The sequence below is a fragment of the Triticum urartu genome, unplaced genomic scaffold (genome assembly GCF_056163025.1).
Source record: "Triticum urartu cultivar PI428250 unplaced genomic scaffold, HENAU_Tu73 scaffold2, whole genome shotgun sequence".
NCBI classification, from domain to species: domain Eukaryota; kingdom Viridiplantae; phylum Streptophyta; class Magnoliopsida; order Poales; family Poaceae; genus Triticum; species Triticum urartu.
Window position 1 is genome coordinate 16,102,498 of NW_028260368.1, and position 24,518 is coordinate 16,127,015.

The 24,518-nt window shown below is 36.2% G+C and overlaps 6 non-coding genes across 6 annotated transcripts; 3 read left to right on the plus strand and 3 right to left on the minus strand.

The window, feature by feature from the left end:
- Positions 1-11,810: 11,810 nt before the first annotated feature.
- Positions 11,811-11,898, minus strand: TRNAS-GCU (transfer RNA serine (anticodon GCU)). Its single transcript has one exon. It is a non-coding gene; the product is annotated as a tRNA-Ser (tRNA).
- Positions 11,899-15,525: 3,627 nt separating this feature from the next.
- TRNAS-UGA (transfer RNA serine (anticodon UGA)) lies at positions 15,526-15,613 on the minus strand. Its single transcript has one exon. It is a non-coding gene; the product is annotated as a tRNA-Ser (tRNA).
- Positions 15,614-16,437: 824 nt separating this feature from the next.
- TRNAG-GCC (transfer RNA glycine (anticodon GCC)) lies at positions 16,438-16,508 on the plus strand. Its single transcript has one exon. It is a non-coding gene; the product is annotated as a tRNA-Gly (tRNA).
- Positions 16,509-18,993: 2,485 nt separating this feature from the next.
- Positions 18,994-19,065, plus strand: TRNAT-GGU (transfer RNA threonine (anticodon GGU)). Its single transcript has one exon. It is a non-coding gene; the product is annotated as a tRNA-Thr (tRNA).
- A 507-nt stretch (positions 19,066-19,572) lies between these two features.
- TRNAY-GUA (transfer RNA tyrosine (anticodon GUA)) lies at positions 19,573-19,654 on the plus strand. The gene has a single exon. It is a non-coding gene; the product is annotated as a tRNA-Tyr (tRNA).
- Positions 19,655-22,683: 3,029 nt separating this feature from the next.
- On the minus strand, positions 22,684-22,754 carry TRNAC-GCA (transfer RNA cysteine (anticodon GCA)). Its single transcript has one exon. It is a non-coding gene; the product is annotated as a tRNA-Cys (tRNA).
- Positions 22,755-24,518: the final 1,764 nt, after the last annotated feature.

The window sequence follows — 24,518 nt, forward strand, 5'->3', positions numbered from 1 at the left end:
CCATTCAGTGACTTTGGCACTGGACGTTCCAAAAACGGGTACTATCGGATCGGGTGAATTAGAGAATAGACAGAGGTCCGTTGGCATTTCAGCCTTTCTTCTCCTTTCAGGGCCTATCCGAAAGAGAATCCAGTACCTCTTGGTCCTGAATATCAGAATAGGACGAACGAACCGGCCTCCGCGGATATCTTTGCTTCGGAACAAAACCCTGCAATCAAATAGATTGTCCCAAGGGCGCCATATTCTAGGAGCCCAAGTTATGCTATTGAAAATTCGTTCCTCTAGCAGTTCCGGTTTGAGCATTCCGTTCCCTTTTTCAAACTCCACTTCTTTTCATATAGCAATCCCTGATCAAAGAGAGAACAATATCCATTTCAAAACATTTCTAACAGATTCCTTAGTTCGGACCGACGAAGTAATGTCACTCGACTATTATCAACCTGACTGCAATCTTTTTCTGTCGGTAAGGATTGCACCAGAGCACCTTCTACTTCTAATAGGCCATGAACTATAGATAGAGAAGAATCATTCTGAGCGAGTACATAAGAAGCGATCCACTTTTTTTCATCGGTTCCAGGGGAAGACCAAAGATCTTGCGCGGCAGGTCCGCCAGAAAAACTCAAAAGAGAAAGAAGTCTCGTTAATCTCTTCATGCTCGTTCCAAGTTCGAAGTACCTTTTGGCCAAAGAAAAACCCGCTTCCTGACACGATTGCCTCTTTATCTTTATATAGATAGATTCTATGGGGTTATTACTTAGTAAGTCTATTTTGTACAAGAGCCCCTCCTATCTGATAGAAAAGGGTCCCATGATCCCGAGCCGATCTTACCTTGGCTCGCAAACCCCAAGTTTGTCTATGAAGAGCTAATCTAATTGTATTTTTTTCTAGAATGGATTTCTTATGTGGAATACTAATGGATAGGGCTTCGTTGCTAAGTGCTACAAGATCTAGTGCACTGGAACTCGTGGTTATGGACCCGAATCCTTTAGTATGGAACATTGTCTTTTCCAAGTAAAAACCCCTAGTATATGAAAGAATGAAAAGGTGCTTTCGTTCTTGTGGAATAAGAAGCCCTCGTACCTTAATGAAAGGAAAATCGTAATTTTTCGTTAGGTATTTGACCAAATAGGATCGTCCAGTTCCTACAGAACCTATCACTAAAATACCCGATAGGGCTAAGCGGAACGAAAAGGGTTTTCCATGAGATGGTAAATGAAAACGATTAGTCCCACACGAGGTTTGGGAATAAGTGATTGTCTGATAATGAGCAAGGAATATACGTCTTTCTGCTAAAGAGGATCTATTAAACTCATAATTCATTAGATCCTTGTTATCAATGCCAACTAGGTATCATAAGTAAATGGATCCCGGTTGTTCAATCCTTTGATAACCAAGGTCATTCTTTGCTAAAGAGAAATGATCACTATGAGTCAGACTCAATAGAATTGGATCCATTCCAAATAGCGAGAATTAGGATTCTTGATCCCTCTCAATCTCTCTTTCAATTCGAGGATCCAGAGAGGTGTTTTCATAGTCATCTCCGAATATTTGCCATCTCGGAATATTTTCGATTTCATTTTTCTATGATATGTCTTTCTATATGAAAATTGGTTATTTACGATGTACGATGATCCCTGTTAAGCATCCATGGCTGAATGGTTAAAGCGCCCAACTCATAATTGGTAAATTTGCGGGTTCAATTCCTGCTGGATGCACACGAACGGGAACATTCCATAAGTCTATTGGAACTGGCTCTCTATCCATGGAATCTCATCCATCATCCATACATAACGAATTGGTATGGTATATTCATACCATAACATAAGAACAATAAGAACTCGAATTCTTATCGATACTGGAACTCAGAGCATAGGAGGGAAAGTCGATTTATGGATGGAATCAAATACGCAGTATTTACAGAAAAAAGTCTTCGTTTATTGGGAAAGAATCAATATACTTTTAATGTCGAATCGGGATTCACTAAGACAGAAATAAAGCATTGGGTCGAACTCTTCTTTGGTGTTAAGGTGGTAGCTGTGAATAGCCATCGACTACCTGGAAAAGGTAGAAGAATAGGACCTATTCTGGGCCATACAATGCATTACAGACGTATGATCATTACCCTTCAACCGGGTTATTCTATTCCACTTCTAGATAGAGAAAAAAACTAAAGGAGAATACTTAATAATACGGCGAAACATTTATACAAAACACCTATCCCGAGCACACGCAAGGGAACCGTAGACAGGCAAGTGAAATCCAATCCACGAAATAATTTGATCCATGGACGGCACCGTTGTGGTAAAGGTCGTAATTCCAGAGGAATCATTACCGCAAGGCATAGAGGGGGAGGTCATAAGCGCCTATACCGTAAAATAGATTTTCGACGGAATCAAAAAGACATATCTGGTAGAATCGTAACCATAGAATACGACCCTAATCGAAATGCATACATTTGTCTCATACACTATGGGGATGGTGAGAAGAGATATATTTTACATCCCAGAGGGGCTATAATTGGAGATACTATTGTTTCTGGTACAAAAGTTCCTATATCAATGGGAAATGCCCTACCTTTGAGTGCGGTTTGAACTATTGATTTACGTAATTGGAAGTAACCAATTAGGTTTACGACGAAACCTAGAAATCGATCACTGATCCAATTTGACTACCTCTACGGGATAGACCTCAACAGAAAACTGTTGAGTAACGGCAGCAAGTGATTGAGTTCAGTAGTTCCTCATAGAAAATTATTGGCTCTAGAGATATGGTAATATGGAGAAGACAAAATTGTTTGAAGCACGCACAGAACCGGAAGCGCCCCTTGTTTCAAAGAGAGGAGGACGGGTTATTCACATTTAATTTGATGGTCAGAGGCAAATTGAAAGCTAAGCAGTGGTAATTAAGACCCCCGGGGGAAAATAGGGATGTCTCCTACGTTACCCATAATATGTGGAAGTATCGACGTAATTTCATAGAGTCATTCGATCTGAATGCTACATGAAGAACATAAGCCAGATGACGGAACGCAGAGACCTAGGATGTAGAAGATCATAACATGAGCGATTCGGCAGATTTGGATTCCTTTCCTATATATCCACTCATGTGGTACTTCATCATATGATTCATATAAGATCCATCTGTCTAGAGATCGTCATATACATCTAGAAAGCCGTATGCTTTGGAAGAAGCTTGTACAGTTTGGGAAGGGGTTTTTTGAGAGAAAAGAAGAATCTACTTCAACCGATATGCCCTTAGGCACGGCCATGCATAACATAGAAATCACACGTGGAAGGGGTGGGCAATTAGCTAGAGCAGCAGGTGCTGTAGCGAAACTCATTGCAAAAGAGGGTAAATCGGCCACTTTAAGATTACCATCTGGGGAGGTCCGTTTAGTATCCCAAAACTGCTTAGCAACAGTCGGACAAGTGGGTAATGTTGGGGTGAACCAAAAAAGTTTGGGTAGAGCCGGATCTAAGTGTTGGCTAGGTAAACGCCCCGTAGTAAGAGGGGTAGTTATGAACCCTGTGGACCACCCCCATGGGGGCGGTGAAGGGAAAGCTCCCATTGGTAGAAAAAAACCCACAACCCCTTGGGGTTATCCTGCGCTTGGAAGAAGAACTAGGAAAAGGAAAAAATATAGCGATAGTTTTATTCTTCGTCGCCGTAAGTAAATACGTAACTAGGAATATGGAAAATTGCATTTTTGGAATTTGCAATAATGCGATGGGCGAACGACGGGAATTGAACCCGCGCATGGTGGATTCACAATCCACTGCCTTGATCCACTTGGCTACATCCGCCCCTTATCCAGCTAAAGGATTTTTTTCTTTTTTCCATTGATCATTATTCTATTTATTCTGACCTCCGTACTTCGATCGAGATATTGGACATAGAATGCCACTCTTTAAAAAGGAAAAAAGGAGTAATCAGCTGTGACACGAAAAAAAACGAATCCTTTTGTAGCTCATCATTTATTGGCAAAGATAGAAAAGGTCAATATGAAGGAGGAGAAAGAAACAATAGTAACGTGGTCCCGGGCATCTAGCATTCTACCCACAATGGTTGGCCATACAATCGCGATTCATAATGGAAAGGAACATATACCTATTTACATAACAAATCCTATGGTAGGTCGCAAATTGGGGGAATTCGTGCCTACTCGGCATTTCACGAGTTATGAAAATGCAAGAAAGGATACTAAATCTCGTCGTTAACTGAATTCTGAATAGAAAGATTAAGAAGAAAAAAAGATTCAAAATAAAGACAGAAATACCCAATATCTTGCTAGAACAAGATATTGGGTATTTCTGTCTTCAAAAATTCTTATATGTTAGCAGAAAAACCTTATCCATTAATAGATGGAACTTCAACAGCAGCTAAGTCTAGAGGGAAGTTGTGAGCATTACGTTCGTGCATTACTTCCATACCAAGGTTAGCACGGTTGATGATATCAGCCCAAGTATTAATAACGCGACCTTGACTATCAACTACAGATTGGTTGAAATTGAAACCATTTAGGTTGAAAGCCATAGTACTAATACCTAAAGCAGTGAACCAGATTCCTACTACAGGCCAAGCAGCCAAGAAGAAGTGTAAAGAACGAGAGTTGTTGAAACTAGCATATTGGAAGATTAATCGGCCAAAATAACCATGAGCAGCCACAATATTATAAGTTTCTTCCTCTTGACCAAATTTGTAACCCTCATTAGCGGATTCATTTTCAGTAGTTTCCCTGATCAAACTAGAGGTTACCAAGGAACCATGCATAGCACTGAATAGGGAACCGCCGAATACACCAGCTACACCTAACATGTGGAATGGATGCATAAGGATGTTGTGCTCTGCCTGGAATACAATCATAAAGTTGAAAGTACCAGAGATTCCTAAAGGCATACCATCAGAAAAGCTTCCTTGACCAATAGGGTAAATCAAGAAAACAGCAGTAGCAGCTGCAACAGGAGCTGAATATGCAACAGCAATCCAAGGACGCATACCCAGACGGAAACTAAGTTCCCACTCACGACCCATATAACAAGCTACACCAAGTAAGAAGTGTAGAACAATTAGCTCATAAGGACCACCATTGTATAACCACTCATCAACAGATGCAGCTTCCCAAATTGGGTAAAAGTGCAATCCGATCGCCGCAGAAGTAGGGATAATAGCACCAGAGATAATATTGTTTCCATAAAGTAAAGAACCAGAAACAGGCTCACGAATACCATCAATATCTACTGGAGGGGCAGCGATGAAGGCGATAATAAATACAGAAGTTGCGGTCAATAAGGTAGGGATCATCAAAACACCGAACCATCCGATGTAAAGACGATTTTCAGTGCTAGTTATCCAGTTGCAGAAGCGACCCCACAGGCTTGTACTTTCGCGTCTCTCTAAAATTGCAGTCATGGTAAGATCTTGGTTTATTCAAATTGCAAGGACTCCCAAGCACACGTATTAACTAGAATATAGATAATAGAAGGCTTGTTATTTAACAGTATAACATAGACTATATACCAATGTCAACCAAGTCAGCCCAAAGATTAGCTATCCATATAACATAAATTAACCAAACCAATAATTTTGTATTTGTAAATGAAGTGAGTCAAAGTGAAAAACTTTGATGGGTCTTTTCTATATGGGTTGCCCGGGACTCGAACCCGGAACTAGTCGGATGGAGTAGATAATTCTTCCTTGTTACAATAGAGAAAAATCCCTCCCCAAATCGTGCTTGCATTTTTCATTGCACACGACTTTCCCTATGTAGAAATAGCCAATTTCTATTCCAAAGAGGAAGTTCTACTAATTTTTTTAATTAGTAAGTTGATTCACCTACTCTTTATTATAATAAAAAGAACATTTCAGAATGAAAAATAGAAAAGTTTTTTCTTGATCATTTATCAACCCTTTCCTGTTTCTTAATTTCGTCTAATGATTAATTAAGAGGGTTGACCAGGTCATTGATACGTATAATATCCAAATACCAAATACGCTCAGTGTGTGATCCACAGAAAGAAAAAAGAGTTGTTTTGGTGAACATCAAAGAAAAAACTTGCTCTTCTTCCATAAAAAATTCTTCTAAAAATGCCGAACCCAATCGTTGCATAAAAGTTCGTACCGTGCTTTTATGTTTACGAGCTAAAGTTCTAGCACATGAAAGTCGAAGTATATACTTTAGTCGATACAAAGTCCGTTTTTTCGAAGATCCACTATGATAATGAAAAAGATTTCTACATATCCGACCAAATCGATCAAGAATATCCCAATCTGATAAATCTGTCCAAATGGGTTTACTAATAGGATGCCCCGATCCAGTACAAAATTGAGCTTTTGATAAGTATCCTATGAGGAGAGTAGCGGGGACTATGGTATCGAATTTTTTCATTCGAGTATCTATTAGAAATGAATTCTCCAGCATTTGATTCCTTACTAACAAAGAACTTTTTTGTACACTTGAAAGGTACCCCATAAAATCGAAGCAAGAGTTTGCTAATTGGTTTATATGGATTCTTCGCGGCTGAGTCCAAAAACAGAAATAATATTGCCAGAAATTGATAAGGTAGCATTTCCATTTCTTCTTCAAAAAAAAAGTGCCTTTTGATGCAAGAATTGCCTTTCCTTGATATCGAACATAATGCATAAGAGGATCCATAAAGAACCATAGGGTTTTCCGAGAAAAACCAGGGTACATTATCCCAAAATGTTCCATCTTCCTAGAAAAGTGGATTCGTTCCAGAAAAGTTCCAGAAGATGCTAATGGTAAGCAAGAAGATTGTTTACGAAGAAACAACAAAAAAAATTCATATTCTGATACATAAGAGTTATATAGGAATTGAAATAGTCTTTTATTTTCTTTTTGAAAAAAAAAAATGGATTTCATTGAAGTAATAAAACTATTCCAATTCGAATAATAGTTGAGAAAGAATCGCAATAAATGCAAAGATGGAACATCTTGGATACGGTATTGAAGGAGTTGAACCAGGATTTCCAAATGGATAGGATAGGGTATTTCTATATGTGATAGATAATCCAAATGCAAAAATTTGTCTTCTAAAAAGGGAAATATTGAATGAATAGAGCGTAAATTCTGAAACTTTGGTATTTCTTTTTCTTTCAGACAAAAAAATTCCCGTAGCGAGAATGGGATTTCCACAACGATCGCAAACCCTTCAGATAGAATCTGAGAATAAAACTCAGAATAAAAATAATTTTTGTAATCCAATAATCGATCTTGGTTAGGATGATTAACCGAGTTATCCAAAAAATTCTGCTGATACATTCGAATAATTAAACGTTTCACAAGTAGTGAACTAAATTTCTTGTTATTACAACTAACAACTATTTCCACAGGTTCAGAACCATTTAATCCATAATGGTGGGCAAATGCATAAATATATTCCTGAAAGAGAAGTGGGTAGACAAAGTATTGTTGACGAGATTTATGTTTTTCTGAATACCCTTCGAATTTTTCCATTTGTATTTCTACTTGAATCAGAGAGAAGAAGCATTTCTCGGTTTATCGAATGATGATACATAGTGCAATATGGTCAGAACAGGGTGTTGCATTTTTAATACAAACCCTGGAAAGAAAGGGAGTCTAATCCACAGATCTTTTTCTGCTCCTTTTCTACCCAATTAGTTTATGTTTGTTCTAATTAAAAAAAAAGAACAGAACAAGTTTTTTATTTTTGCAGGCCAATCGCTCTTTTGACTTTGGAATACAGCCTCTTTATCAATATACTGCTTCTTTTACACATTCAATCCATAACATCCCTTATTCAATCCATAATCAAGAATAATTAGGATTTCTAAAAAAAAAAAGAAAAAATAAAGGGTCCACTCATAGGAAAACCCAACCTTTCCCCGCATCCGGCACTAATCTATTTTTAACGTCTAATTAGAGCGGGGAATCATTCCAATTAGGAAGTTCAGCTCGTTGCTTTTTATTTTACCAGAATTGGAGCCAGGCTCTATCCATTTATTCATTAGACCCAGAAAATCGTAATTTTGGATTCCATTCAAAAAAGATTGATTTTATTACGACATGCTATTTTTTCCATTCATTACCTTTGAGGATCAGTCGTGGTCTTCTAGACTCTACCAAGAGTCTGGACGAATTTGTTGTTTCATCCAAATGTGTAAAAGATCATAGTCGCACTTAAAAGCCGAGTACTCTACCATTGAGTTAGCAACCCAGATAAAAAAAGGATCTTAGATACGATCGAAATCCAAAAATCAATGGAATTACACCGCGCGCTTCTGTCAAAACATTGAACTAGCAAGACATCAAAAGATTTTTTTTATCGACCATGAAAAACACTCAAATGCCAAAACGAACAGGTCCGGTGAAATTCCACTAAAGTAAAGTTAAAAAAAGAGCGACCCTAATCACGATGGCCAAATTCTCCTTATTTTTAGCGATTTTTATTAACAAAAAATATATATTATAAAAAATATATATTATATTGTATGAGAATACATGCAAGAGGAACACCCTTATCATTTGAGCGAAGTGTAGGCGGAAAAATTGAATATGGAGTGAGGATAAAGAGACCCATCTATCTACAAATTCTATTTGTTCAATAGACCTTTGTCAATGGAAATACAATGGTAAGAAAACAAATTAGATAGAAAAAGTAAATAAAATAGGGGCTTATGTTGGATTGGCACGATATAATATAAATCCAAATAGGATTAAAAAAGAGGTAAATTGTGTCTAAATAATTAGACAACTAGGAATACTAATAATCTTCTCCTATCCTATTTTTTGATTCATTTAGTTCTTCAATTAACTCAAAGTTCTTTCTTTTTCTTTAAAGAATTCTGCCTTCCTTAAAATATCATAAACAGTTCTTGTTGGTTGAGCACCCTTTTCAAGGAAATAGAGAATAGCTGGAACATTTAAACAAGTTTGATTCTTTATCGGATCATAAAAACCTACTTTTTGAAGATCTCTTCCTTCTCTTCGAGATCGAACATCAATTGCAACGATTCGATAGACAGCTTATTGGGATAGATGTAGATAAACAACGCCCCCCCCTAGAAACGTATATGAGGTTTTCTCCTCATACGGCTCGAGAAAATGATTCGAATTTCTGTCGATAATAATAGAAATTAGACTATGACGTGCATTAATTTCCTTACAGAAAAAACAAATTTCATTTATACTCATGACTCAAGTGGGCTAATTTTGCCTGACAAACTTCGAAGGCAAAATCCTTCCAAAATTTTTGAGTCGTCTTTAAACTCTTTTCTTTGTCTCATTTCGAACGAATTGACTTTTATTCCTTATTCTAATCCAACTCTGTTGTTGAGACAATTGAAAATTGTGTTTACTTGTTCTGGAATCCTTTATCTTTGATTTGTGAAATCCTTGGGTTTAGACATTACTTCGGGAATTCCTATTTTTTTCTTTCAAAAGAGTAGCAACATACCCTTTTTTCTTATTTCCTTCGATAAAGCATTTATCTCTTCTATAGAAATCTAATAAGAGGGATTGATTCTGATATACTTTTATTGGACTTTCTTCTTATTTTAACCTTTCGATTTATTTCTATATTAAGGATAGACTGACAAAGTTGGCCTAATTTATTAGTTTTCACTAACCCTAGATTCTTTCCCTTGATAAAAAAAATTCTGTCCTCTCGAGCTCCATCGTGTACTATGTTACTTAAACCCAGCGCAAATTTGGTTCGGAACGAATAGAACAGGCTATGTCGAGCCAAGAGCATTTTCATTACTATGGAAAATGATGGATAGCAAAATCCACAATCGATCATGTCCTTCAAGTCGCACGTTGCTTTCTACCACATCGTTTTAAACGAAGTTTTACCATAACAAACATTCCTCTTTTCATTGCAAAGTGGTATAGAGAATTGATCCAATATGGATGGAATCATGAATAGTCATTGGTTTAGTTTTTTTATACTAATTAAAACTTGCTATCTATGGAGCAATATGGATAAAAGAAAGTAAGTATTTATCCGGGAAGCCTCCGCCAAGATCCAATTTATTTAAACCCATATTAAAATTCTATCATATGAATGAAACATAGTTTGAAAAAGACGACTAAACAAGTTTGCTTAAAACTTATTTATTCTTAAATTTCCACCCTCAACGGATGGCTCGAGATGATCAATCTTGAAGTGAGAAAAGAAGGATTGACTCTTCCTCAATAAATAAACTATCAACCTCCAAAAAAGTTTAATTAATTTAATTACTAGAATTAGAATTCTAGTAGTAATATATTTTTTCAGTACCAAAAACAATTAACTATAATAACTAAATAAACTATTCCAATGAAAAGATTGAAAGTTTTTGGTAGTTATAGAATTCTCGTACTTCTTCAACTCGAATACCAAAAGGAAGAAAAAAATATGACTAAGTGATTTTATAGTAGAGGCATATCCTGAATGTGCTTGATAGATCCCATTTTTTCATGAAAATAAAGATAGTCAATTTGACTGGACTTAAGACTTTATTATGTTTTCTGAGAAAGAATAAGATATCATTATTCTCTTTAATAAACTTTTGTCTCGTACGGAATACTATATGATTTCACCGTTTGTTTCATCAGAAACAATCTGGGACGGAAGGATTCGAACCTCCGAGTAACGGGACCAAAACCCGCTGCCTTACCACTTGGCCACGCCCCATTTCGGGTTTTATGCGACACTAATAAACACTAGTATGTTTATTTGTTATTCGTCAATACCATTTCAATTACATAAAAAAGGAGGGATATTCTCTTGCTAGTATTCTACACATGCGGATAATATAGAATCAAAAAAATGCATTGATCATTACATGGAATTCTATTAAGATATTATATGAAAGTCGAATTTATTCCACTCTCATTTGAGAGTGCGAATACAAGGAGGTATTTTGTGTTTGGGAAAGTCCGAAGAAAAAAGATTTTGAATCTGCCTTTTCCTTCTTTCCCTTAAAAAAATAACTCAAGAAAAATCCAATTATTTACTCTACAAGAATGAAATGCTTGTTATGCCTAATATACTTAGTTTAACCTGTATCTGTTTTAATTCTGTTCTTTATCCTACTAGTTTTTTCTTTGCCAAATTACCCGAAGCTTATGCTATTTTCAATCCAATCGTGGATATTATGCCTGTTATACCTCTATTCTTTTTTCTATTAGCCTTTGTTTGGCAAGCTGCTGTAAGTTTTCGATGAAATCTTTAGTACTCTGTATGCCAAATTGAATGATGTGTTCATTCCAAAAAAATTTTAAAATGGGTAAAAGCCGAGAAGTTTTATATTTTTATATTATGAACCTTCGATTCTAAAATTTAAATTCTTCTACATTGAATGGGTAGCTACAGCAATAAATTTGGATCAGCCTTTCTACTCCCCTGCACCTAGGTTGAGCAGGTACCTAAAGGTACCTACACAATACCTAACCACCTAACCCTATTTTTGCTATTGATAAGAGTGCTTATTATAAAAGAATTCTTGCAATTTTTTCAAGAATTCTTTTTTGCATTTTTAGGTATAAAAAAAAACCATCCTAGTGGATCCGTGTGGTAAGGAAAAACTGGTAATCTATTCCTTAAAAAAAAATCTTGGAGATTATGTAATGCTTACTCTCAAACTTTTTGTTTATACAGTAGTGATATTCTTTGTTTCACTCTTTATCTTTGGATTCTTATCTAATGACCCAGGACGGAATCCTGGACGCGAGGAGTAAAAATTCAGTTTTTTTTTTTCTTATTGGATTTGTTTCGTACATTTATCTATGAGAAAATCCGGGGGTCAGAATTCTTTCCAATTCGAAAGTCCCAAATGATCCAAGGGAGCGGAAAGAGAGGGATTCGAACCCTCGGTACAAAAAAATTGTACAACGGATTAGCAATCCGCCGCTTTAGTCCACTCAGCCATCTCTCCACGTTCCAAAGCGAAAGGTTTCCGTGATATGATATAGGCAAGAAATAAGAAATAACGGTTGCAAAAAACCCCTTTTTTTTCTTTCAAAAGTCTATAAAAATTATATTGCCAATTCCATTTTAATTATATTCTTTTTTCTTAATGTTAATAAAAAAAGAAGAAAATTCTTGTTTTTTCTTTCTAAAAATCGATATTGGCCGAGAGACAATCAAATAGATTTTCTCTTTAGCGGGCATTTCCATATAGGACTTGTTATAATTATAATAAAACAAGCAGGTTATATAAAAAAAACGCTTTTTTTGTCGATTATTTATCAAGAAAGCAAAAAGGGTTCTTATCAAATCCACCATAAAATTGGAAAGAAGCATAAAGTAAGTAGACCTGACTCCTTTAATGATGCCTCTATCCGCTATTCTGATATATAAATTCGATGTAGATGAAATTGTATAAGCGAATTTTTTTTATTTCCTTAGACTTAGACCGCGCAAGACAAGAATTTTTCGCTATTTACGATTTCATATTCTTGTTACTAGATGTTCTATAGGAATAAGAAGAAATCGCAACTCCTTTGCGCTACACATAAAATTGGATTTCGAAGGTCCATTTTTTTTTTTCAGAATCCTCTATTATTTTAGTTCTTCCACCCATGCAATAGAGAGGGAATGGGAAAAGAAGGGTTACTTTTATTTGCATTTTTCCCTTAAAAGATAGACTTTGAAATAGGAGTCTTGGAATAATGCTGAATTCAAAGGTTTATTTCTTTCTATAGTATAAGAAAAACAATTTATTTCTATTTCTATAGTATAAGAAAAACAAATAAATAGTATAAGAAAAACAAATCGAATCAAATTCATGGATTTACCACGACCTCGGTTGTGACTGTGACTCCATAGATAAAAATGGGAAATTTCTCTCTTCGAGACCATTGAAAAAGGGCATTGAACGAGAAAGAAATCGTCCACAGATAATAAAACTATCATATGCCTTGGAAAGTGATATGAGGTGCTCGGAAATGGTTGAAGTAATTGAATAGGAGGATCACTATGACTATAGCCCTTGGTAGAATTCCTAAAGAAGAAAATGATCTATTTGATACTATGGATGACTGGTTACGAAGGGACCGTTTCGTTTTTGTAGGATGGTCTGGCCTATTGCTCTTTCCTTGTGCTTATTTCGCTTTAGGGGGTTGGTTTACAGGGACAACTTTTGTAACTTCTTGGTATACCCATGGATTGGCTAGTTCCTATTTGGAAGGTTGTAATTTCTTAACCGCAGCAGTTTCTACCCCTGCCAATAGTTTAGCACACTCTTTGTTGCTACTATGGGGGCCCGAAGCACAAGGAGATTTTACTCGTTGGTGTCAATTAGGCGGTCTATGGACTTTTGTAGCTCTCCACGGGGCTTTTGCACTAATAGGTTTCATGTTACGCCAATTTGAACTTGCTCGGTCTGTTCAATTGCGGCCTTATAATGCAATCTCATTCTCTGGTCCAATTGCTGTTTTTGTTTCTGTATTCCTTATTTATCCACTGGGGCAATCTGGTTGGTTCTTTGCGCCGAGTTTTGGCGTAGCAGCGATATTTCGATTCATCCTTTTCTTCCAAGGATTTCATAATTGGACGTTGAACCCATTTCATATGATGGGAGTTGCCGGAGTATTAGGTGCGGCTCTGCTATGCGCTATTCATGGAGCGACCGTAGAAAACACTCTATTTGAGGACGGTGATGGTGCAAATACCTTCCGTGCTTTTAACCCAACTCAAGCTGAAGAAACTTATTCAATGGTCACTGCTAACCGCTTTTGGTCCCAAATCTTTGGTGTTGCTTTTTCCAATAAACGTTGGTTACATTTCTTTATGCTATTTGTACCCGTCACCGGTTTATGGATGAGTGCTATTGGCGTAGTTGGCTTGGCTCTGAACTTACGTGCCTATGACTTTGTTTCCCAGGAAATCCGTGCAGCGGAAGATCCTGAATTTGAGACTTTCTACACCAAAAATATTCTTTTAAACGAGGGTATTCGTGCGTGGATGGCAGCTCAGGATCAGCCTCATGAAAATCTTATATTCCCTGAGGAGGTTCTACCACGTGGAAACGCTCTTTAATGGAACTTTCGTTTTAGCTGGTCGTGACCAAGAAACCACCGGCTTTGCTTGGTGGGCTGGGAATGCCAGACTTATCAATTTGTCCGGTAAACTGCTTGGAGCTCATGTAGCTCATGCCGGATTAATCGTATTCTGGGCCGGAGCAATGAACCTATTTGAAGTGGCCCATTTCGTACCAGAAAAGCCCATGTATGAACAAGGGTTGATTTTACTTCCACACTTAGCTACTCTAGGTTGGGGAGTAGGGCCAGGGGGGGAAGTTCTAGATACTTTTCCGTACTTTGTATCTGGCGTACTTCACCTAATTTCCTCCGCAGTCTTAGGCTTCGGTGGCATTTATCACGCGCTTCTGGGACCCGAGACTCTTGAGGAATCTTTTCCATTCTTTGGTTATGTCTGGAAAGATAGAAATAAAATGACTACAATTTTGGGTATTCACTTAATTTTGTTAGGTCTAGGTGCTTTTCTTCTAGTACTCAAGGCTCTTTATTTTGGCGGTGTATATGATACCTGGGCCCCTGGGGGGGGAGATGTAAGAAAAATTACCAATTTGACCCTTAGTCCCAGTGTTATATTTGGTTATTTACTAAAATCTCCTTTTGGTGGAGAAGGGTGGATTGTTAGTGTAGATGATTTAGAAGATATAATTGGTGGGCATGTATGGTTGGGTTTTATTTGTGTATTTGGCGGAATTTGGCATATTTTAACCAAACCCTTCGCATGGGCTCGCCGTGCATTTGTATGGTCTGGAGAAGCTTACTTGTCTTATAGTTTAGCTGCTTTATCTGTCTTTGGTTTTATCGCTTGTTGTTTTGTATGGTTCAATAATACAGCTTATCCGAGTGAGTTTTATGGACCCACCGGGCCAGAAGCTTCTCAAGCTCAAGCATTTACTTTTCTAGTTAGAGACCAGCGTCTTGGAGCTAATGTGGGATCCGCTCAAGGACCCACAGGTTTAGGTAAATATCTAATGCGTTCCCCAACTGGGGAGGTTATCTTTGGAGGGGAAACTATGCGTTTTTGGGACCTTCGTGCTCCATGGTTAGAACCTCTAAGGGGCCCCAACGGTTTGGACTTGAGTAGGTTGAAAAAAGACATACAACCTTGGCAAGAACGACGCTCAGCAGAATATATGACCCACGCTCCTTTAGGCTCTTTAAATTCCGTGGGTGGCGTAGCTACCGAGATCAATGCAGTTAATTATGTCTCTCCTAGAAGTTGGTTATCAACTTCTCATTTTGTTCTAGGATTCTTCTTTTTTGTGGGCCATTTATGGCATGCAGGAAGAGCCCGAGCTGCTGCAGCAGGTTTTGAAAAGGGAATCGATCGTGATTTGGAACCTGTTCTTTACATGAACCCTCTTAACTAAGATTTTCTTATTTATACCTGTTCTACTTTTTTTCTGTTCTGGCTCGGTTATTCCATCTAGCCGAGCCATTCATTCCTTTTTATGAAAGAAAGATAAGGGACAGAAAAAAAAAATAAATAAAAATGAAAGAAACAAACGTATTCAATAAGCAAAAGGAGAGAGAGGGATTCGAACCCTCGATAGTTCCTAGAACTATACCGGTTTTCAAGACCGGAGCTATCAACCACTCAGCCATCTCTCCACAGCCTAATCCTTATTTTACTCCTACAAATAGAACATAGCCATATAAAAAATAAAAAGATTTATTAGCCTCTAGAAAGATATCAGATACAAGTTCCTTTTCGATATATCTCTGTATACTGTATACACGGATACAGGATCCGCTATACCCGCTTGTGAAATAAAGAGTAAATAATCTCTTCTCACCCCCATATCCAAATAAAAAAGCGGTTTAAGTAATAAATTTGAATTAAAGAGAAGAATCAATGGATTCATGATTAAACCCCTCCTACTTCTTGTATTTTTTTACAATTTTGGTTTAAGTGAGGGATCAAATATGTAGTCAACTTTATTTGATGGTAGCTTGGAGGATTAGAAATATGACTATTGCTTTCCAATTAGCTGTTTTTGCATTAATTGCGACTTCCTCAGTCTTAGTAATTAGTGTACCCCTTGTATTTGCTTCTCCTGATGGTTGGTCAAATAATAAAAATGTTGTATTTTCCGGTACATCATTATGGATTGGACTAGTCTTTCTCGTAGCTATTCTGAATTCTCTCATTTCTTAAATGAAATTTGGTTAATATTTATTAACCCCATAAAAAAGAAATAATAAAGGCCATTTCTTCTAAAAAATTAGAATAGTGAGACGTATTAAAACGCAATTTGCGTTCCGAATTGCTAGCTCTTCTCTTTCAGTATTATGAAATTCCATTCCCATTAGAATATTCATTGACAGATAATAAAAAAAGGAAAACTCTAATATAATAGAAAATGAAATGAAACGGTCGACCCAGACATAGAAGGTCGACCCAGGCGGATATACGCTATAAAATATATACCGTAGCGAGCGTAGTTCAATGGTAAAATATCTCCTTGCCAAGGAGAAGATACGGGTTCGATTCCCGCCGCTCGCCCGCTTAATTTATCAAAGTACTATGATAAAAAGTTTAGTCTAGTTAACTGTTTAACTACTTATATTAAATTAAGTATTAATTAGGTGTTAGTCTAGTGCCGTATCCCTTACTATCTTACCCTTCCTTTGCATCCCACTCAAAAAAAGAGGGCGCTCCAGAGGCAGAAATAGAACTCGCCAACAGAGCTCCAAAAATTGGGTATTAACTGAGACAAACAACGGGCAAACTTTTTTTAAAGGGAAGGGAGAGGTAGACTGTCCCTTTCGTTTCATTTTTATTTTCTGCAGGGTAGGGAGAGGCCTTGCGCCTTCTTTTTTTGAAGGGCAAGTGACTTCGCAAACTGCTCAATTTTGCCCTCTAGGGCCGGGAACTAATGAATAAAAAAGGGTTGGATACGCCCCTCTACCATACATATCTAGAGAAATAGAATAGTCCTTTTATACAGACTGCTAAGTGCGGAGACGGGAATCGAACCCGTGACCTCAAGGTTATGAGCCTCGTGAGCTACCAAACTGCTCTACTCCGCTCTGGAGTACCAGAAACTGGTGGACAAAAAAGGCTTGAATACAAGCCTCTAACATGTCTAGACAAATAGAATACTCCTTTTATACAGAATGGAGCGGGTAGCGGGAATCGAACCCGCATCGTTAGCTTGGAAGGCTAGGGGTTATAGTCGACGTTGGTTGATTATTTTTAACGTCTCTAATTCAAAACCGAACATGAAATTTTGATTTCATTCGGCTCCTTTATGGATATTCTCACCACTTAACATCTATGTCAGCTTTTCTATTTGAATGGAACCAAAGCTCTCCGCTTTCTAGATGATCCTTATAGAGTAGGAGATAGAAATTCTATCTAAATTCATCTAATCTACTTACTTCGTTCCCTAATTTCATTCAAGAGATCCTGAGGAAAAGAATTGGGTTTCCACCGAGCTGAAACAATATGCGGATGGTTCTAGTAAACCAAAACTATCGTTTTTTAGCTATTTGGCTTCCTTATTCCTTATTTTAAGAAGATTTAGTTACGATTGGAAATCAACTTTTTTGTATCTTCATCCATAGATCCTTTACTCATATTTTCAAAATTGGAATACTTAATCCAATGCAAAATTATGCTTCGCGACTCTGTACTCATAATCCTATTTTTATTTTGGATGCAATTTAAATTAGTCTTTGGATACAAATCGCCAGAATGTATATTCTTCCTCAATATGCTATTGAGAGGAAAAGGATTTAATCCTTTATAAGAACTAAAGTTTTCATCGGAATATAAAAATAAAAAACTTAAGGATGCCTTAAGTATATCATTTCAAATTCAGTTATTAATAGAACGAATCACACTTTTACCACTAAACTATACCCGCTACATTGTAGATTATGGTATAAATGGTACCCTTTGTCAAGGATAGCCATTTGACAAGAAGGCTAATTCCCCCTTATTGAATCAGATGGAGAAGGTTCATGACACTGAGCCGTTGGTACTTCTACTTCGATCGCTCGCCTTTACTTTAGGATTTAGATAGCCCCTCTGGTCTGTAAAAAAAATCTTTTCTTACCATGCTAATAGCGCCTGAACCAAATGTATTTATTTTGATTAGGATCCTATTCTACGGTTACGACTACAATAATAATTATTTACTTTGCAAGGACGTAAGTGTGTCAGACTGCTAAATTGTTTTATTATTCCTACAATATAAACTAGGGGATATAGGGGGTAACACTGTCCCTATAAATTCCTTTTTTCCTTTTCTTTTTTGTCCAGAATTGAACAAAAAAGAAATTATGGAAGATGTTTTCTTCCCCCATTAAGTCCGAGCCATAGAGTAAGAGTGAGATGAGTTTTCCAAATTCATCATAGACTTTCCCTATGGCTTGATAGAAGTAAGCAGCAAAGAGTCGTAACTTAAAGAAAAAAACGGACAGGGCCGACAGATTTACCTGATGTAAAGAAGATCCTAAAAGTCTCTGATTAGTCGACTCTCTCCATTTAACACTTTCCTCTCTCTCCTTTTTTCCACTGACTCAATTCTAGTTTATTAGATTCTTGTTTAAAAGAATGCAAAAAGTTCAATAGAACTAAGAACACATAAAAAATAGCATAGAGGATCAAGGCCATTACCAAAAGTTCCTCCCAAGGATCCTATATCCTATTGGGTATCTGTTCCCCGCCTTTTCCCGCTAGGATCGGAAATCTTATATTTTCCATATCCATATACCGTTGAATCCTTGGGGTTCCAGAATCCGCCTATTTTACTAGTCTTCGGAAACGGAAAACCCTGAACCAAGAAGAGTTGGATATGTTATGTAGGGTATGTTTTTTTTTATTAATTTTATTTTGAGCTCTCAAGATATCGATATATACATATACAATCTCTACATAATGTCTCTCTCTCTATCTCTATATATTATATATATAATATGTACATTATGCAGTAGACCCATAATGGGAAATCCAAGTGGCTAATTTTTGAATTAAATAAAAAGCCCTTTTAACTCAGTGGTAGAGTAATGCCATGGTAAGGCATAAGTCATCGGTTCAAATCCGATAAAGGGCTTTTTAAATTAGTGGTAGAGTAATCTCGTGCTAAGACGTAAGTCGTTGGTTCGAATCTGATAGAGTACTTTTCTACTAAATTGATTCACTTTTTTTCTTTGTTTTTGAAACTTTCTCTATATTTTTAGAGAATTTTATGACTTAGTGCGGGATGGATGCATTTTTGGTATGAACACTAAATGAAGCACGGAGAATTAATCTATAACGATCAACTAAAAAAAATCCTAGATGAAAACATAACAGAAAAGTTGGAAAAACTCTTTGCTTTGGATCTATTTATACTTTTCGAGTATATTGACAATTCCAAAAAACTGCTCATACTATGATTATAGTATAATCACGAGCGGTTGTATATGGCCCTATCGTCTAGTGATGCCCCTATCGTCTAGTGGTTCAGGACATCTCTCTTTCAAGGAGGCAGCGGGGATTCGACTTCCCCTGGGGGTAGGGAGTATTATGAAAGGAGGTTAATCATAGATTAGCAAAAACCCTAGAATAAATTCTTCCTGGGTCGATGCCCGAGTGGTTAATGGGGACGGACTGTAAATTCGTTGACAATGTCTACGCTGGTTCAAATCCAGCTCGGCCCAAACCAAAAATCTAGGGCTTCGTGAGTATGAACTAAATCCTTTTGTTTTTCTTCCATAAAATAAAATGTCTGATCTATAGAAATAAAAGATAAAGAAAAAAGGGAAATTTTTTTTTCTAATCCATATCTCTCTCATTCCTTTCTTACAAACAAAAGAGTTTTTCTTATTGAAGGCTGGATTATTATCCATTTTTAGTGATAAAAAATCACGACATACTAGTTATGTCACTCTCACTATACCCACGTATAATATAATATGTGGGTATGTAGTATATGATTCGTCTATTTCTTAGAGTACGAAAGACGAATCGAATCTTCTTATGGTTCTATTTAAGAATGGGTATGCCATACACCCCGCGGGGATTGTAGTTCAATTGGTCAGAGCACCGCCCTGTCAAGGCGGAAGCTGCGGGTTCGAGCCCCGTCAGTCCCGAACTAGGGTTCAATGAATGGAGAAATTGATATTTCCTTTTTCCATGAAAAAAAGGGGCAGGGAGCAAGATCAAATACCCACAGGGCACCCTTACTTCACTTTTTTATTTTGCATCTCTCATTAAAGAGGGAGGGAGGGCATATAGGAATTTTTTTTTCACTACTCCCAATCGATAAAGAAAGACACACATACGATATGTGGATTAGTAGAATTTAGGATATTATATTACTCTATCTTTCTTTATGATGATACCATCCTCATCTTAATTTCCTATTCCACTCTTATGGAATAGAGTACCGGTATTTTACCGGAATCCATACATAAATCGTATTCCCTTTTTATTTCAGACCTCTTTTCCCCATCTCACTTCTACTGCTTATTTGGATGTCTATGTGACCCATAGAAAGTGAAAGTTGGTCATATAATACATACATAATTGTATGTATAACTATAAGAAAAAGGAAGGGAAATTGTATAAGATTAAGAAAGTATAAGATTAAGAAAGCTCGTGGGTTAGAGATATAGAAAAGAAAAAGTAGAAAAGGATTAAAAAAGAGGGAATTCCTAATCCAATCAAAAAACCCATTTTGGTCTTAGTGTGGATAGAGGATCTTCCTATGTTATACTATATAACTCTCATCCGTGAAATATAACTCTCATCCATGAATTGATTTGATAGATCCGATATTCATAATATTGAATTGATTCAGTATTATCAGAATGCAAGCCCTACCCTTGAATTTACAAGATACCCCTTTTTCCTCTCCATGGGATTACATCCCGAGTTATTGTGAAAATAAAAAATAAAGAGGTTATGGAAGTCAATATTCTCGCATTTATTGCTACTGCACTGTTCATTCTAGTTCCTACTTCTTTTTTACTTATTATTTATGTAAAAACAGTCAGCCAAAATAATTAATTGGAATTCCAATTAATCATTGAAGAAATTAAAAAGGGATTAAATAAAAAAAATCCAAGTCTTAAATGAAAGGATCTGGTTGGAATCTTAAAGTGTGGTAGAAAGAACTACATATAGTTTTTTCTACGACACTTTAGATTCTTTCTATTATATTATCTTTGAATCTACATAGAATAGATTAGTAGATTGAAATAGTTAAGTAGTCTAATTCAATTTCTTTTTCATTGCATCCACTTAATTTCAATCAGGTCAAAATAAAAAAATCTAAGACAATTCTTGACCAAAGAATCCATGGAAGGAAAGAAAAATAATATGAAGAATAGACTATAGTAAAAAGTAAAAGGAAATGGAAAATGTGTGATATGCCGTGAATAGTTCCGTGGAAGAAAGTCTAATTTTCTTATGTATAGAACTTTTTTTAACCATTCGTCATTTCTAGTAGAAATTCTGAATTGGTATAATGGCTCTTTCTTACATTACAACTTACAATACAAGAGTTTCTTACAGGAGTGAAACAAAACTAAAGAAAAAGATTAAAGAATAACGTTTGACAAAATGATTAATGCAAAATGATCCATTAAAGAAAAGAATTGATACAACAATTTGATTACTTAATCAATTAGTAGTATCCCTAGAGTCCACTCCTTCCCCATACTACTAGTGAAAGAGAAAATGTAAAGACTACCATTAAAGCAGCCCAAGCGAGACTTACTATATCCATCTAAATTATGTCTCCTATTTCTATGAAGGGATTATTCTACTATTGATCAATAATCATAGTGGAATCAAGGGTACAGAGTCAAAAAGGGATTCCGCCCTAAGGCCATGGATCAATCAGTTCAAGGAATTTACTCCTAACAAATTCTTATAGGAATTCTGGTAGAATTAGAGAGCATTAAAAATACGAGATACTATAGCCTTTTTTCCTTAAAAAAGAAAGAGTACGGGAATGATGTCCTGAATAGAAGAAGCGGGAATAGGAAGATTTTTTATTCCTTTTGTTACTCTTTTTTTTTTTTTTAAGCAAAGGACGCCCGAATATACCATAAAATTATCGATAGATAAATATTTATTGGATACCTACCTTACCTAATGTTTATTTTTGACCTAAACCCTGCAGCCTTGCTTTGTATCATTCTATGAAAGAATGAAGAGATTTTATCCATAATACAACTCCTAAATTGATTTTTGATCGACCTATTTAATCTGATTCTCGTTAGAATTAAGTAGTCCTTACTTTAGTGTATGTAGGTAACATAAGATGTACGATAAAAAAATGTATAATAATTAGTAAGTCTTGATATTCTTTCGTGGAGTCCCTTCTTGAATCTTAGATTGAAAAAAAAAAAGAATGCCCCTTAGGGACCTTTCTTTGGATACCAAGATTTCTGACATCTTATCCTCGTATTTTAAAATTATCAAATCGAATCTCAATTAAGAACCAATTCAAATTCATATAATAAAAGAATAAGGAAACACTACCTCACCCCTATTGATAACCATTTTGGCCACTACCGTCAAAACAAACCCTAACCCTAGTTTGAGGATAGAACTATGGTATGGTTTCTCTAAACCCAGTATCGGCAGGCCCAGTTACTCTCTTGCCCGAACTTATGCGAAGTAAAAATTTATCGAATTCGATCAGCACTATAAAAAAAACCTAAGTATTTTATTGATCAGGCGGCACCCAGATTTGAACTGGGGATAAAGGATTTGCAGTCCCCTGCCTTACCGCTTGGCCATGCCGCCAAAAAATCCGATCAAAAATCTAGAAAACAGCAAGTATTCATCCACGTTTTCTTACGAAAAGCCCCTTTTATTTTGAATATAATTCTACTTACTTTTTTCCAATCTTTTTCAAAAAATCTATTCCTGCTTTTTTTGATCCAGTTTCTATTATTCTCCTCGATAGATTCTATCTTAAAACATACATTGTTAACACAATAAAACTTCCCATTTCTTTCTATTGAGATGAAAAAGAAGAAAAAGTGGATTTCTATTCACAGGCTGCAAAATTCAGAATAAATTGGAACCGTTAACTAGAATTCTCTTTTTTTTATTGCAGTAGTGAACTACTCTTAAATCGGTATTATCTCCCCCCCCTTCAATGGCATAATAAAATATTATGGCTTTATGCTTAATCCGTGTATAGGTAAACTTTAGGTCCGAACAGCATTATTATCCAAAGATCCCCTTTATGTACATATCTCTATGGGGAATCATGCTTTAATTTTTCAAAGTATTAAATTAAATATCTTGAATAAAAAAGGAAATTTGCTCTGATATAGAGTATAACCTGACTATCTTGGCGTACCCAAGTGAAATTACGATAAAAGAAAAGCATGGATATGGGGAGAGGTGGATAACTAGATTGGCATGTACTTAAAAAAGGGACTTACTTTATTTTAGAATTCCACAATGAAATACTGAATTTTCTAGCAATTATACTACTCCGATCCGAAATAAAAAAGAACCCTCAAATTATTTTGAGAAATTAAAGTAAGCACGCTATTCTAAATCGAAGTAAAGTCAAACTTTCTAGTATATTATATTACGGCTTTATTACATTCATAGAAAGGAGATAAAATGAGAAATCTTTGCCATCCAATCTGATTAGAATATCATAACATAAAGTATAAGTGGCAGAATTTTTTTTGTAGGAATGTTTTATCAATTCATTTTCATTTCATTTGTACCCCTGGCAAACTCGAACTTTCGTCCAAATGGTCTCTATTCATATGTATGAAATACATATATGAAATACGTATGTGGAGTTCCCTAGAATTTCATGTGATTCAGTAAACAGAATATAGATTCCATGATTGCTAGATCGATCCATAGGGATTGATGAAGAGTGAGCTGATAATGGAATTTTTCTTTGATAAACAGGAAACTTAAGATTAAGATGCTCCGGAATGGAAACGAGGGAATGTCCACAATACCCGGATTTAGTCAGATCCAATTCGAGGGATTTTGTAGGTTCATTAATCAAGCCTTGGCAGAAGAACTTGACAAGTTTCCAACAATTAAAGATCCAGATCACGAAATTGCATTTCAATTATTTGCGAAAGGATATCAACTGCTAGAACCCTCGATAAAAGAAAGAGATGCTGTGTATGAATCACTCACCTATTCTTCCGAATTATATGTATCTGCGAGATTAATTTTTGGTTTCGATGTGCAAAAGCAAACCATTTCTATCGGAAACATTCCTATAATGAATTCCTTAGGAACCTTTATTATAAATGGAATATACCGAATTGTGATCAATCAAATATTGCTAAGTCCTGGTATTTACTACCGCTCGGAATTAGATCATAAGGGAATTTCTATCTACACTGGCACTATAATATCAGATTGGGGGGGGAGATCGGAATTAGCAATTGATAAAAAAGAAAGGATATGGGCTCGCGTGAGTAGAAAACAAAAGATATCTATTCTAGTTCTATCATCAGCTATGGGTTCGAATCTAAGAGAAATTCTGGATAATGTTTCCTACCCTGAAATTTTCTT